This window comes from Cervus canadensis, chromosome 20 (assembly GCF_019320065.1).
Source record: "Cervus canadensis isolate Bull #8, Minnesota chromosome 20, ASM1932006v1, whole genome shotgun sequence".
NCBI lineage: Eukaryota > Metazoa > Chordata > Mammalia > Artiodactyla > Cervidae > Cervus > Cervus canadensis.
In genome coordinates, this window is record NC_057405.1 from 13,528,017 (window position 1) to 13,542,618 (window position 14,602).

The 14,602-nt window shown below is 38.4% G+C and overlaps 1 protein-coding gene across 2 annotated transcripts in view; it reads right to left on the bottom strand.

Moving 5' to 3' along the window:
* Positions 1–14,602, bottom strand: part of SIM1 (SIM bHLH transcription factor 1) — a 74,213-nt gene that overhangs the window by 18,125 nt on the left and 41,486 nt on the right. The gene's annotated exons all lie outside the window — the stretch shown is intronic.

Genomic DNA, 14,602 nt, shown 5'->3' on the forward strand with positions numbered 1-14,602 from the left:
ACTGATTATTCATAAAAAGTATTAAAATAGACTACATGTATGAAAAGATGTTGAACTTCTGAGTAAGATAAATGCAAATTAAAACAATGAAATACCATTTCTTTTTCTTTTTTTTAGTATTTATTTATTTGACTATGCCAAATAAATTGTGGCATATAGAATTGCGGCATACAGAATCTTTGGGATCTTGCAGCTTGTGGAGTCTTTATTGTGGCATATGAAGTCTTAGTTGCAGCATGTGGGATCTAGTTCCCTGACCAGGGTCATACCTGTGGCCCCTGTCATTGGGAGCTCGGAGTCTAAGTCACAGGACCACCAGGGAAGTCCCTGAGATACCATTTCTTAACCATTAGATTATCACACATTCAAAAGCTTGACAATACATTGCTTGGCAGAGTGTGGGCAAACAGGTACTTTGTCCCACCCACTGCTGATGGAAATTCAGACTGATAACAGCTTCTATGGAAGAGAATTTGGTAACAGTTAACAGAAACTGCAATTCCCCACTGTTAAGAAGCCACTACACCAAGCAATATATTGATACACTGAGTATGAGTAGTAAGGTGCAGGTAAAGAGGTATTATATATGGAACCTACTCTAAGCTGGTTCAGGAAAAATAAAAAATGAGGGCAGATGGGGAAAGAGAAAGAGAATATGACAGAGCAAATATGACAAAATGTTAAGCTGTAGTGAACCTATGTTTAGTAGGCAGAAATACTTTACTGTCCTTGCAACTTTCCTTTATGTATGAAATCATTTCAAAGTTAAGATTTTGTGTTTCATTTTTGTTTGTTTGCTTTTTGGCCCCACCACGTGGCTTGCAGGATCTTAGTTCCTTGACCAGGGGTCTAACCAGAGCCCCTGAAGTGAAAGGAACCAAGTCCTAACCACTAGATTATCAGGGAATTTCCTCCATACAAGTATTTTAAAATAAGAAAATCCGATATAGCAAAATATTTCATTTTTATAGAATGATTAGAGACAAGGCCATTTGTTTTACACTTTTTTTTTCCTGAAGAAATAGAGGCATGCTCTGATAAAGCTATAATTTAATTAAATATCTTTGTTTTCATTACTGATGATTAATATTTTGTACATAAAATTTTTATTTTAAGTTGTGAATTCGGGATTCCAGTAGAAACACCATTCAGATCTGAATTCAAATATGGGTGGACCCTGATCTGCTATCATCCAACATGACTTGTTCTGAAGATCACCTCCTGGGGGCTTTGATTTTTCCATCTGCAGAACAGGAAGAGACTGCCTGCATTACGCCACTGCAGGGAAGATCAAGTAAATAACGTGCATCACAATACTCTTAAAATGCAAATATTACAGATAGATATGTAACGTGTAAAGAAGGGGTCCCCAACCGCCGGGGCCACAGATCAATAGTGGTCTGGGGGTGGACAAGAATAGTTATACCACAATCTTGTAAAAATGATTTTTTTCCCCTGGATTGTATCATCTAGAGGTCATATTTTCAGTTCCATCCTATAGGCATGTCAGAGATAAAACACATAGGTTAAAGGATAAAGAAATCAACATCTCTTTTGGAGAAAACATCTCTTGTACACTGCTGGTGAGAATGTAAATAGGTACAGCCACTATGGAAAATCATATGGAGGTTCCTCAAAGAATGAAAAATAGAACTACCATATGATCCAGCAATTCCATTCCTGGGTATACATCTGGAAAAAATAAAAACTCTAATTCGAAGAGATACACCCCAGTGTTCATGGAAGTGTTATTTACAACAGCAAGATGTGGGAACAACCCACGTGCCCATCAACAGATGACTGGTTTAAGAAGATGTGGTGTATATTTACAATGCAATATTAGCCATAAAAGATGATGAAATACTGTCATTTGCAGCAACATCGGTGGACCTAGAAAATACCACACCAAGTAAAGTACATCAGACAGAAAAAGACAAATATTATATGCTATCACCTATATGTGGAATCCTAAAAAATAATGCAAATGAATCTATACACAAAACAAAAACAGATGCACTGACATAGAAAACAAACTTGGGTTACCAAAGGGCAAAGGGAGGGGGAGGGATAAATTAGGAGTATGAAATTAACAGATACAAACTACTATACATAAAATAGATAAGAAATACAGATTTACTGTAAGGCACAGGAAACTATATTCAATATCTTATAATAAACTATAATGGAAATAATCTGAAATATATATGTGTACATATAACAATCACAGTTGCCATCCATCTGAAACCAACACAATATTGTAAACCGACTATACTTCAGTATAAAAATTTTTAAAAAGAAATCAACATCCCAGCTGCAAAAAGAAATCAGGTGACTGGCCAGTCACCTAAACATTACAGCCTTTTCTTCCTAATGCTCTGATTTTCAAGGTTCAAATGCCCTTTGGTACCAACGATTCTTATCACTTAACTGTGACAGAAAGCCCACAGATCTGTTTCAAGGGTGGAGAGAGAGGACACTTATGATCGATTAGCCAGCACCTGTGGATGGTTTTCCCAGCAATTGTTGATATCTAGACCATTTTTAGGTAAAAAAAAAAAAATTAAAAAAAATCACATTTTAGAACCTATAGAATATCTGCCCTTCTTCTTTTGAAAAGGTAATGACACTTTCTCCTCTGTTTAAAGACAAGAAACGGAATGATTCGATTCCCTATTTTAATTAGATTTTATCAACAATGAAAGAAAGTTCACTGAAACTAATTTTTGGTTAATTTTGCAGAAACCTCTATTTTTCTTTCTTAGAAAATTTATTATTATGAATACTCTGCACCTTAGTTTACCCCTATTTCTTATTTAAAATTTAATTTTCAAAACAGGCTTTCATGCTGGTAAATTTAAAAAATGAGTCAGATGAAGGATGCCCTGGTTCTAATAAACTTGAAACCACATGTCACCCACCAAAGGTGGGCTAACACCGACCAGCAAAGAGCTTGGATGCCTGCCAGCAATGGATGTCAGATGCCATTCATAGCCCCCAGCTCTCCTCTAAGACTCAGGGCTCGTGAAAGAATCATTCCTTCTAGAAGAGACTGACACTTCATCCGGTTAAAAATCTGAGCCATCAGCTAGGGTTTTACATGCATTCAATGGAAACTATTTACAACAATTCATTCTATGATTCATTCTGATATTTACTGAATGTCTAATATTGGCAAGGCAGTATGCCAAGTGATTTGAGAAATACAGATCCATCTTTAAGGTGTTCATATTAGAAGCAGTATAAATAATGCATAAGACATAACTAATACAAGTTCAAAAATGGCAAGGGATGAACAAACAGAAAAGCAATATAGTTAAGGAGTTCAAAGAAGGGAGCTCTTACTCTCTATTAACACTGTAGCTACTGGGGAAGGGAAAATGAACTTATGACTAAGAGGCAGTTTACCATATGATTTGCATATGCTAACTAATACTCATCACACAACAACCCATCACACTACCTTTAGCAAATACTTGCTTCACTCTGGTCACTGTACTGAGATCCCACAGACATTATCTTATTAAATGCTCACAACATCTTAAAAGTATCATTAATCCCTTTACTGATGCAACAAATGAAGCAAAAACAAAAAATCCTAAACTGCCCAAGTTCACATGAGTATGATATTTAAGAGGAGAGATGCAATTCCAGAATCTCTGCTCTTTCCAGAATCCTGGACTTGTCTAGACTTAGGGACCTAGCTAACAAAAACAGCAGCGTGCCACCCTCTACGCAGCAGTAATGGATCCCAGGTCCCCAAGCATGTTCTTACAAAGGGAGCTTTCTCCAACCCCTACATTCCAGTGGACCATCTCCACACAGCCTCGGTGACGTCCTCTTAGTACTGAAGCGCTCCTCCACAACAGTTACAGCAGATATTCCCCTTTTAACAACAGTCATGAGAGTCTCTCCCGACTCAACAGCATGTTCCAGACAGGTGCTCTGCATTCATCTGGATGTGGCAGCAATAAGGCAACTCAGGAAAAATGCCAGATGTTCCAACGATAGATGTTATCATTATCTATTTTTATTCTGGCAGCTCACTGAGGTTTTTTTTTTTTTTTATATCATTTTTAGCTGTAAAATATATAGAGAGACCCTCTTATGATAAAGTCCTGTTTTCTATGAAAAACTTTCACTCTATCAGGCATGAACAGCTTTCCTCTTGATTTGTGTCTGAACCATGAGAAAAAAACATCACAGATGCAGACTGAATTGTACTAAGAACATATGCATGCTTTTAAATCACTTTTATCTTACTTTTTACTAATGTAACCCTGAAACATAAAATATGTCCTTTTTTTTTCATTCACTGTTATGGGAAGAACAGATGGTAAAAGGGTTAGATTAAAGTAATACAGCATGTCCATTAAAATAGCCCCCACTGCTGGGGGTGCTTCCCTCAAACAGGAGTTGTGTTTGCTAAGAAGAATGGCTTTGGTTTATACACGTTGGAAATTGCCGGGGGTTTTGTCAAGGATAAACGTAAGCATAAGAGAAAAACTAATGTCAAAATCAAATGCATTTTAAGATGAAAATTATGCAAGCTATTTTGCTAATCTGGAGGGCTGACTGAAAACATTTGCCTGTGAAAATGTAACTGAATAGCAATCAAATAATAAAGTCCATTTCTAACAAGAAAAACTGTTACCTAGAAATTGTAAATAAATGAAACTGCAAAGAAGATATCAAGTAGACATTATTTGTTTCATTCCTGCACTCCTATTAATGGTAGGTAGAAATTTTTGCTTTTACTTCATGTGTAATTTATTGTCTAATGAATCAACAGCAAGAATAATTCTGGAATGATTATACATTAAAAAAGGCTAAATATAACATGATTTCTACAGAAGTCTCACACATGTTTAGCATTGGAAAAGCATCCTCATGAAATTTTAAATGAAATTCTGTTTAATTACATATAACTTCAAAAGAGTGAAGCTTAAGGAAACCTTCAAGGAAAATTAGAGAATGCATTTTAAAAGAAAAAATGTCAATCTTGAATCACATTCCAGGGTCAAGGCTGACTCCACTAGAGGAACTACACAATAAATATTTCTGCTTAAACTATAAATTATTAGAAGGCAAATACTGATTCAAAATTTAATCATTAAACATTTTAAATACTTAGGCTATTTCTCCTTTCATTTTAGAAAATGGTATAAATCGTCATCTTCAATCAGATGAAGATCACAGTTTTAAAGAATGGGTTCACAAGATTTTTCACTATTATTTTTATGATCTGCTTCACTTATAGTATGTAATCTGTTGTTTTTTGTGACATATTTAGCTTTAATCCACATTTTAGTTATTTTTAGTTCAAAGAATATTCTGGTGAGAAATCTTTCATACCTGTAAGTTCCTGATAAATTTCATGAAGTAGAAATATGGGAAGTTTTTTTATGTGCCTCAAATGTGGTTTGAAATGTCATAGGCCTTCTCTTAATCCACCCCCCACAGTTACAAAAATGTCGCTGGGATCTGGTTTAGTCATTTTTCTCACAGAAAAGTAAGTACAGTTGACATCTCATTAGCTGTCAGGGTGACATGCAGCTGGAACCAGCACCCGGAACCAGAGGCTGGGTTTTCTCCAGCGTAATTCTGTAAGGAATCCCCTAGACGGTTCCATATGGAGAGAGCTGTTCCCAACCATGAAATCCACAGTCTACATCCATCTATAAATCCAAAGGTAAAGTCCCAAAGGCTGGCAGGTATCTTCACTGCGCTGAAGATTTTAAACAGGTAATAAACATTTAATTAGGCCCTTTAATGTCCTGCCACACACAGCTATAAATGATCAAGGAAATCTCAACTTTGCATTGATAATACAGAAGTGGCTCTAGCCCATTGGATAAATCCTGGGTTTCCAGGACCAGTAGCACCAGTTTTAATGGTAATCTTCTTCCCTGATGGGCTTTGAGCATGAGCCAGAACTACTTCCATCTTTTCACTGATACTGTGACTCGCTCTGATTTTTCACATATAAGTGGCAGATTAGATGGGCTTGGATTAGATGGGTACAGGTGGTACCACCTGCTCCAACCCCTTATTGCAGCTTTGTCTGACCTTCCATTGGTTTATTCTGAGTCTCAACAAAGGACGGCTGCCCAAGCTGCCCTTGGCACTGTCCTAGACTTGGGCCAACAGATTATTGGCAGGCATATCACTGGCCTTCTGCATGCTGAAAGAGGAGATCTATCAGACTTGTAACTTTGTGAAAAGAAACTAAAGCTCAAAGGCCCTCTACCGAGGTAATCAATTTCAAGCTGGTGTCTGTAAATGGAAGGATGGATCTACTTTCTCATCTTCTAAGTCAAGTACAATAAGGAAAATAATAAGGAAAACTAAAAGAGCACAAACTGTTAAATAATATACATCCAGACCTTGACCTTCCAGGAAAACACTGCAATTCAATGTGCCATGATGAGCTTAAAGGGGTTTCCTAAAAATCTGTGGAGGATGGATGAGTTAAGGAAATCTAAATTTCTTAGCAAAGATATTCAAATCCAACTTAACTCTACAAATTTTCCATTATGACTGGGTAAGATCCCACCAAAAACTATCAAGTAAGGCATTGCTCTGTTGAATTTGACTATTTGGTTTTAATAAAATTTGATTTGATAGGTTTTCTTAAAATAAATTTCCCTGGGCATATTTTGATGGTGGATTCAGCCATCCCCCTGCTTTGCCTCTGTTCAGCTGTGGGGCAGAATCACAAATTCCAGCCATCATTTCCATTAAGCCAGAAGCAGAGGCTTTCCATTTGATTTAGCACAGCTGCTTTGCCCGCTGCCCAACTTCTTTTTTGACACTAACTCTCCCCTAGATCTAAACCATCCTATGTTATGAAAGAGAGATGTGTTTAACATGAATTATGCCTTATAGCCAGGGATCTGCGGGGATGAGAGGTGGGCTGCAGCTGTGCTTTGGGGGGCTGGGTAGGATTTAAGAAGCTCAACAGGAAAGGTGTCCTTAGGTGAGTACACAGCTAGAGTGGAGAATTGATGTGGTGGGGCTAGAGGTGGCTGACAGATGCAAAGATGTAGCCAGGACCAGGTTGTGGAGATTGGACTTCATACTATAACCAACATAGAGCCTCTTTAGGTTTTTAAGTAGGGCTTGGGGGGTAAGGGGTGAGCAGTGAGTACACGATGAAGAGGGTATTTCAGGAAGCTTACTCTGGCAGAAATGATCAGAGACCAAAAGAACAACAGGAGGCTGATGAAGTAGTCTAAATGTGATGTGTTCTGAAGAGCCCAGAACTGGACAAAGATAGTGGGCATGGGATAGAGGAGGAGCTAAGGGTCAGGAAAGATCATGAAGGAACATGACCTGCACAAGGCCTTTTGTGTCCAGAGGTCAAGAACCAAACCAAACAAACAAAGAAACCAGAATTTTAAGAGACTTTTCCCTTTCTTATGGAAGACAACTATAAAGATACAGTACCATAAATGCACTTGGATTATTAAAAGAATAAGACAGTTATCTAGAAAGTATCTACTGATCATGGGAACTGGACCCTGGAACTAGGGCTGAGCCCATAAATAAAGACAGGTTTCTGAGATGGAAGGCAGAGCCAAACAGCATTGCTTCTACAGGAAGTCCCCTACATTCGAACAAGTTCTGTTCCGAGGGTACAGTTATAAGTCCAATTCGTGTGTAAGTCCAACAAAGTTAGCCCAGGTACCCAACTAACACAATCAGCCATATAGTACTGTACTGTAATATGTTGATAATACTTCTCACACAAATAATAAAAAACAAACAATAAAGAAAGAAAACATTTTTACTCTTTCAGTACAGTACCTTGAAAAGTGCCAGCTACGTCACTGCGGCTTTTATGCTCGCTTCCAGACTTCCTGGGCTTGAAGTAAAGATACTGTACTACTCGACTCTATGTAGGACAGTTAAGTGCACAAAAGCACAACCATCTCTAGAGAACACACTCACGTGACAATGCATGAACTAACTCACACGATCGGACATGGGAACACACGTCCTCACTGTTAGAAAGTTCACAACTTGAAGGTTTGTATGTGGCGGACTTACTGTATAGATACCTCAGGGCAATTATTTTGTAATCAAAACACACACATACACACACAGAGTAAATATCAGTTGTCCCTTCCCTCTGTGGTTGCACTGGAGATGACTGTGGAGACATGGAGACTAGAAAGCCCACTTTAGGACAGGATGTAGATGGTTCTCTGCCCTAGAATGTGATGAGCCAGGGAACACGTGTTCAAAGTTTTGCTCTTGAAAGAGCTTCTAGATTCTACCACATTTAATTCCTCCTCAGCAGGTAGGTGTTTGATTTGCACTGCAAGATTTTGTATTTGTGAAAGAATCCTTAGGTTTTTTTTTGCATGTGTATCTTTTGCTTCTCTACGTTAGGTTATAAATTCCATAGTAGCAGAATATTTTCCCTCCTTGGGGTTTTTAATGTCTCTATAGGCAACCAACAAAGTATCTACCTTCTTCTTAAAGTCTTTACTTATCCATTCATTCATTTCATTAACATTCAGTGAGTGAATATGTGGAGGACACACAGATGCTGGGTCAAGGTGGGGGGCAGTATGAAATAGACACGGTTACTACTTTCAAAGATATTATAGTCCAAAAGAGAAGCTCTGACATATCCAGAAGGCAGTAGAAGACAGATTATTCTAAATAGAGGCACAAAGGAGAAAGTTATATTTCATGAAAGAGGTAGCATTCAGTCCTTAGATGATAGGCAGAATTTTGAAAAATAGAGGCAATGCAAGCAGAAAATAAATGCATAAGCACAAGCTTGGAGGCAGGAAAGGACAAGGCATTCAGCAAAGAGGGAGCATAGAAGTCTGGCTGGATCACAGGGTTCAGGTAATTTAGGACTCAATTATAGGTGACCTTGAGTGACAGCCAGGACTGTGGCAATTCTCCAAACACTGACATGATCGGTGGTCCTTTAAGGTCAATCTGAGAAGCAGGAAAGACTGAAAATGAAAATTTTCCAAAGTGGACAGAAAATTAAGATGAGCTCCAATCCTCCAGCGTGACAGAGCTCCTGGGAAACAGGCAGTGGGAGAAGAAGGATAAATGGGTGAGGGGTGAAAGCACAACTGGACGTGGAGAGTGAGTCTGGTCTGTGACGGGGCACCCAAGGAGTTCAGGGCCTTGTTAACTGTCAACCTGCAGCCCCACTGCAAACTTTGCAAACAGGAATAATTTTTTTTTTAGTATTTATTTATTTATTTGGCTGTGCTGGGTCTTAGTTGGGGCATGCAGGATATAGTTCCCTAACCTGGGATCCAACCTGTGCCCTTTGCATTGGAAGAACTGAGTCTTAGCCCCTAGACCATCATGGAAGTCCCAAAACAGAAATAAATTTGAACCTGCTGGAAACACCCCAAGGTATGACGGTCTCTAGGCCTAGAGGCGATTGTCAGCCTCCAACTCCCACCTCCAGTTCACTGCTGGAAGGGCAGGGGAGCCCCCAAGACACCACCAGAGCTTCATCACTGCCAATGATGCCTTTATCACATACATGCTACACCTTGTTTAAATTTTTTGCTTACATTTTTATCTCCCCCATTGAATCTGTAAGCCTTCTGGGGAAAGGGCTATATGTCCAGGTCATTTCAGCCCTCCTCTGCTTCATTATCCATCTATCTTATCAATTTCACTCATCCATCAATTAATTTACCTACTCACTCAATATGTTCTAAGGGCTTTTGGGTGCCCAAAGCAATCTGGTTATCAAGGGCAAAATCTCCTGTCCTCAAGGATCTTAAAGTCCCCATTTACTGCCTCCAAGTTTTCTTCCTTTTATCTTCTAATAATAATCTCCTGATATTTCTATAGAAGAGGCAATATCTGAAGTTCAGACACAACCAGAAAACATAGAAGTCCTGTACAGTATAAGAATTTCAGAGAAGATAACCTCATTTTTTTTTTGGCAAGATGTATTACAGTTTTTACTGTTAATGGTCAAGGATTACATGTCACATATAAAACATGAAATGAATCTATCCTAGTATTGATAAAAGTATTGATACTATGTGTAAGGGAAATTCTTGGTCCTTCTTTTCTCTGAAGCTTCAAAAGTCAGCACAGGAGTCACCAGAGTATTTTTTTGAGGCCAGAAAGAATCTTTGCAGGAAGAGAGCTTCTACCTTCACCGAAAGGAAGCCAGATTGATGGCAGTGAAAATTAAGAGAGTTCTGTGGGATTATTTAAAGTAACAGATGTGGAGTTAAACCTGCAGGTGTTACAGTGTATCTGTAACAAGAGATTAAATACTTTCAGATTTCAGAAGCATACATAGTTTTATGCACTGTTATTACAGAATTATATAGTGCATTGCTTATTACTGACTAGGGAGAAAGCAAGAGGAGGGCAGAGCGAGGCAATAAAACAGGAGGGCACGCACTGTCTCTAATAAAAGTAACAACTATAAACATGCCAAGAGGAAAAGTTTCAAAGGAAACTAGAATCAGGAGGCAATTTATTCATGATTGACGTGGCTACACTGTGCCAAGATCACTCCCAACTGTATTGGAGTATCCATGACAAGTTCCTTCAAAATAGATGGAAGAGACTAGCAACTGCTAGAGGTAAGGTCTGAAAAAGAAATTCCATAAACTCAATATTTTTAATTCAACAGAACTGTGAAGAAAATAAGTTGCTATACTCATGAATATAAACCCAGTAACAATAAAATACAACTTTCATATTGCTAAGATAGCTCGACAGCGGCACAGTAGCCGCCTGCAGAATCTTTTGGGAGTTATCTATAATATTTCTTACAACAAATGTTTCAAAATCATTCAAAACAATTTTGACCTCTCTTGTCCTGAGTAATACATAGAGGTACAAAGGTGATTGAGTCATTCATTAAGTGACTATAATATAATCAAGTCTAAAATCATTCCCAAGGGCATCTCATACCAAGTGGGGACCTGAAAGCTCATCTACTACTGCAAGCTGAGTAGTGACAGTGAATTACAATTTGTGCATGTCTCACATCTTCAAATAAGGGTGCCTAAATAATTCCAAAAAGCAGTGGTGCTGTTTGCTATTCATCAAATGTCAGAAATTTCCAGATATGCCTAATACATAATAGAGCAAAGAGCTGAATAAATAATATTGATAGAATCATTACATCATTTTCATAACTAATAAAAAGCACAAGATGTTACCTTATGAGCTCAATTTTTTTTTTTTTGCTCTGGAAACAGCCTCTTGAAAAATCTGATGAGAATTTGCATACTAAAAATATGTAAACATGGAAGTAACAAAAAGTAAAAGATCGTATTTTTGAGAAGAGGAAGAAGCATTTAAAATTAAATACTATGAAAATCTTGATCATTTTGTAAATAAAAATATTTTATTGTGCATCTATTAATATATAAAGGAAAATTCAGTACATGTCACTAAATACAAAATGTAAGGTTTAAAATACAAATTCAGAGACTTCCCTGGTGGTCCAGTAGTTAAAAATCTGCCTTCCAGGGCAGGGGACAAGGGTTCAATCCCTAGTCCAGGAACTCAGATCCCACATGCCATGGGGTAACTAAGTCCTTGCACTACAACTAGAGAGCCTATACTCCACAACAAAGACCCAGTGCAACCAAATATATATCATTTCAAAAATAAATCTATAATGATCAAAATATATCTATAATGAGAAGAGGTACAAGCAGTCAAGGATAAAAATAATTGTATCCTTCCTTCCTCTACAGTGCTTTTCACTTCTGTTGAGAACTTTAGCTCAGACCCCCACTAGACTCACCCCAGGACTATTAAAATGAGCCTCCCGAGTAGTTTGCCTTGCTTCAGCCACCTTAATGCTTCATTTCCAGTTCAAAACCTTTACTGGTTTTCCACACAACAAAATCCAAATGCCTTGGCCTCACAGATGTTCGGCACCAATCAATGAACGTTTCCAAACATATAACCCGTTGTCCTTAACCACAGGGACCCACTCTCCCCCCTCACCCCCAGGCACACTCAGGGTGTTCCTGCATCTCTTCAGAATCTTGGTCTTTCTGAAGTGTCCTCTCCTTTCCCTTATGTGCATATACCTGAATTCTACCCCCAGAGCTAGGTCAACAACCCTCCCCAGGCATATAGACTGACATCTCTCTTAAAGCCTTTTGTATACATCATCCTCTATATGCGCCTCATTCTAGTTCAAAACTTATCATTCCAACTGTACTGGAACACGTAAGGGCATTTCTTACACCACTTTTTTATAGTCTAGCACCTTCTACTCAACCGCTATCCCCATTCATCACAATGGCCAGCAGAGCATCTCTCTAATGTAGGCACTCAGCTAGCACTGACTGAACCAACACATAATAGCAATAATGCAAGAAAGTTGAAAACTAAGTATTCTTCAATAATATAAGAGCGATTTGGACCAAATAAGACTTTTTGAGAAGCTCAATTATTTTCTTTTCTTTAAAATCTCTGAGGATGTAGAATTCCAGATGGGGGTGCTGAGCTGTTTCCTTTCAGCAGAAATGGATGAGTTTGCCCTGGATGTCATGTGTGGCCCCAGAGGACCTGCTGTTTACCTTGTCCTAGGACAGTTCACTGCAAAGGCTGTTCCCTTTTCTGCCTACACGCACGGCTCCTTGAAAGCAAAGACTGTGGTCCATTTCTGATCTCTACATACCAGTAGTCCATGTACTAGGAACTCAGTCAGTGATTGACCTAGCACCATCATTATCTAAAGCAAACGCAATTAAAGAATAACCTTTACTAGGCGCATAAATGTTAAGTAAACTTAATTCATGACTGAGATTTCAAATGAGACACAGGGCCAAAATTCTAAGGACTGCATTTATCTAAGAATTAACACAAGAACGAACATTTTAAAAAGTCAAGAGAAACTCTATGTGAACATAGGTGTGTGCACGTGAATGATTTTTATGCATCATAGTACATTTCTAGAAGAAAACACCATTTTGGAGAGGGAAAAGGAGGAAATAGTGGGTGATTTTCTACTTTCCACTCTTCTGTATTGCTTTAAAAAAAAAAAACAATGATGAAACATGTACAATTTCAAATTAACTCCTCCTCACATGAGCCCAAGGAGCAGTCTAATAGCAGTTAAAACATTTTTTTTTAAATGTGTAGACAGTCTAACGTTGTGTGCTAAGTCGCTTCAGTCACATCTGACTCTTTGTGACTCTGTGGACTGTAGCCCACCAGGCTTCTCTGTCCATGGGATTCTCCAGGCAAGAATACTGGAGTGGGTTGCCATTCCCTCCTCCAGGGGATCTTTCAGACCCAGGTATCAAACTTGTATCTCTTATGTCTGTTGCATTGGCAGGTGGCTTCCCTTGCCACCTGGGAAGCTCTAGTCCAACATTAGTGTAAAGTAAAGAAATTTTAGACTTAAGAGCTGAGGTGAAAGAAAATGTAGATGGTGAGGTTTGGGAAGCTCACTGGGGATATTTGGGTTTTGTAGCTTTATTTCTGTGTAACAATGGAAAAATTCCTTCTTAACTTAGTATTTCCTAATTTAAATTTTTCTTTCATCTATGTGTCCAGCACTCCTATCCAAAGGATAAAATTACCCAAAGGAGTAATTCATTCTTCCAAGTAATAAAAAAAGACAGTAAAACTCTTTTCCCAAGGTATGAGATAGTAGTTAGTAAATAAAGCTTCTCAGATACTCAATAAAAAGAAGCAACTCCTCCTCCACAGTAACTTGAACTAAAATGCACTTTATACATAAAGTGCTCAGTCTTCATAACAGAATGTTTACATTGAACAACGTCCAGGCATCACACATCTACTCCTCTTTACTCTTTGTCAGGGTAGAGAAATCTGATCTTGGTGGGAGATTTGAAACCACGTGACTGCATTCCCTTGGGACACAGATCTTCTCACCTTCGCATACCAAGCTAAAATAATCCAGCAAATAGTAGCTTCTTAGTGGCCATGAGCTCAACGAATGACACTTCCTCAAACAGTACATACTTGTTGACGTTAACAGAATTAAAAATGCTCTGATAAGTAAGGAAATAATAGTTTCTGGACTCACTAGATTGCCAATTTTACTTTAAAAAAATTAAAAACACAAATGATAAAGACCACCTTGATGAAATATCTCCGAATCCCAGTTGGTTTTCTACCAGCCCAGGAATCATCTCCTGAATTACCCTAATAAACTGCAGGAATTGGGACATGGTACCCTTAAAGAAAAGGATGGTTACAGGGTACCAGGAGTGAAAAATCCTCAGTTCTGTCCTACTTCCTTCAGGCCAGGAGAGAGTTGTGCCTACATTTGACACAGACAAGTTTCTGTATCACAGAGACTGATAAGGAAAAACATTCTTTTCTTCCTCCCGAGCATCAGGACTTGTCTCTGTACCTTGTGGTGTTTCTGGAATACCTCCTCTGGGTCTCATCAGCTCACCACCTTGCAAAGATGAGAAGAGGGCTGCTTTTCTACCATTCCTGCCATCTGGAAGACCCTCTTTGTTTCATTCCTCCCCATAAACAGTCCATCTGTGCTCAAATCTCATGGTGAAATATACCCTTGATCTTTTGCCTCCACCTCTTAATTTATCCTTCGACTTCAGTTCCTGTCCTAAGATTCCACTTT